The sequence below is a fragment of the Hippopotamus amphibius genome, chromosome 2 (assembly GCF_030028045.1).
Source record: "Hippopotamus amphibius kiboko isolate mHipAmp2 chromosome 2, mHipAmp2.hap2, whole genome shotgun sequence".
Classification (NCBI taxonomy): domain Eukaryota; kingdom Metazoa; phylum Chordata; class Mammalia; order Artiodactyla; family Hippopotamidae; genus Hippopotamus; species Hippopotamus amphibius.
The window spans coordinates 33878687-33880639 of record NC_080187.1 but is presented as its reverse complement, the minus strand read 5'-3'; the positions used below and the strand labels follow the sequence as shown (position 1 = coordinate 33880639).

At 44.3% G+C, this 1953-nt stretch overlaps 1 pseudogene; it reads right to left on the bottom strand.

Annotated features, from left to right (window-relative positions):
* Nucleotides 1-322: 322 nt before the first annotated feature.
* On the bottom strand, nucleotides 323-1588 carry LOC130845527 (dnaJ homolog subfamily A member 1-like; annotated as a pseudogene).
* Between the last annotated feature and the right edge of the window lie 365 nt (nucleotides 1589-1953).

The following is a 1953-nucleotide window of genomic DNA, read 5'->3' as shown; positions in this document are numbered from 1 at the left end:
CATATACCTGGCATTTCAGTCTAAGCTATTTCACGTACACAGCTGAAATAACGTATAAAGTATGGCCTAACAAATGCTAGGGGAAATTTCTTAAAGTAGTTTTTACAAGTATGAAACTTATCTTGCACACTGAAGTCATCATACATACAGGGCAAAGTCAGAGCTTTTATATTCGAGTTTATTCTTCATTTAACTTTTAAAACACTACTATAATTGAATATTTAAACAAAACAATAGCAAGTAGTGAGCGTATTATTATAGTCCTTCCCTCAGTCACTACTGCAGATAAAACGCCAGCAGCGAGTGCCACGCAGCGGCCCTGTCAGGAGGTCTGACACTGAAGCCCGCCCCGAGGCTGGTGCCCATCCTCCTCACAGGCTTCCCCACTGCAACGGCGCCGTCCTTCCTGATCCGGGTCAAAGTCCACTAGCTCTCCCTGGTCCGTTTCATCAGTGCCTTCCACGTCCTTCCTCTCAGGTAGGAGTTTTTCCAGCAAAGACAGTTTATCAGGGGAAAGAAAGCCATTCTCAGGAAAGTTTACCTTAAATGCAATGATTAGGCGACCCTTTTCATATGGTCTACGATAAATTGGCTTGCCTTCATTTAGCACACACTTGAGATCTCCATGCTTGACAATCTGACCTGGATGAGAAGTGATGACTGTGGTTCAGTTGTCGAGGGTAGATATTGGCTTTTGGAAGCCAGACAATGCCTCAACCAGCTGTATGTCCACACACATGAAAAGGTCTTCTCCTCGTCGAGTAAAAACAGCATGGTCCTTCTGATCTAAAACAATGATAATATCTCCTGGCTCCAGTCCTGGTTCTTGGTCTCCTTCACCATGGAATGTTATCTTCTGGCCATCTTTCATGCCTTTGTCAACATGAACTTCTAGAATTTTCTTCTCTCGAACTATCTTCCTTTCATTGCAGCTTTTACATCTATCTTTAGGACCAATCTGCTCCCCATGGCCCTGGCACTCCATGCAGACAGACTGAATTTGCTGAACCATTCCAGGTCCTATCTGATGAATTCTCATTTGCATTCCAGTACCTTGGCAATTGGGACAGCACTCTGCTGCTCCTTTCTTACCACCTCGGCCTTCACATTTGTCACAAATCACATTCTTTTGCAGAGCTAGTTTTCTTGTTGCACCATTATATAGGTCTTCTAAAGTTACTGTGAGTTGATGTACAACATTTTTACCTCTCCTTTCTCTCTGCATCCTGCCTCCTTCTCCAAAAAACATATCAAAGATGTCCATGGGGGAGCCAAAACTGCCACCTGCTCCACCTTCTTTAATTGCCTGTTCTCCTGCTTTGTCATATAATTCCCTTTTCTTTGCATCAGAGAGCACTTCATAAGCTTGAGAAATCTGTTTAAACTTCTCTCCTTCATTTGGATTCTTATCAGGGTGGTACTTCAAGGCCAGTTTCCTGTAAGCCTTTTTCAATTCTTCTTGGGTGGCATTGGGTTTGACCCCCAAAACATCATAGTAAGTGGCTTCTCTCACCATTTTCTACAGCCGGTGAGCGGGCTGATGCCAGTGTGGGGGAGCGAGAAGGAGCGCGGCGCTGTGCGCAGCTTGGGCAGCCGCTGCTCCTCTGCGTCTCACAGAGTGTTCTGGAAAGTTCCCTCTTTGCTGCTTTTTAATGTTAAAATGTTTTTCCCTATAAAATGATCATGATACTAGTTGGTAGTTGGTTTGTAAAAATGTACCTATCTGATAATCCTATGTTAATCCTCTGTGATTAAAAAAATGTTTTTATTGATCTGTGAATTCCAAACTCTAGGAACTGGTGTACTCTCAGAGGATTTGGATAGAGGGCAGTGGGAGACAGGGCAGATGTGGTAGGCAAGGGTCAGAGGTGGACCACCCTGGTCAATAAGCAGCAGGGGACCATGTGTATTTCACCCACTGCGGAATCCTCAGCATCTAGCACATGGGTCAGT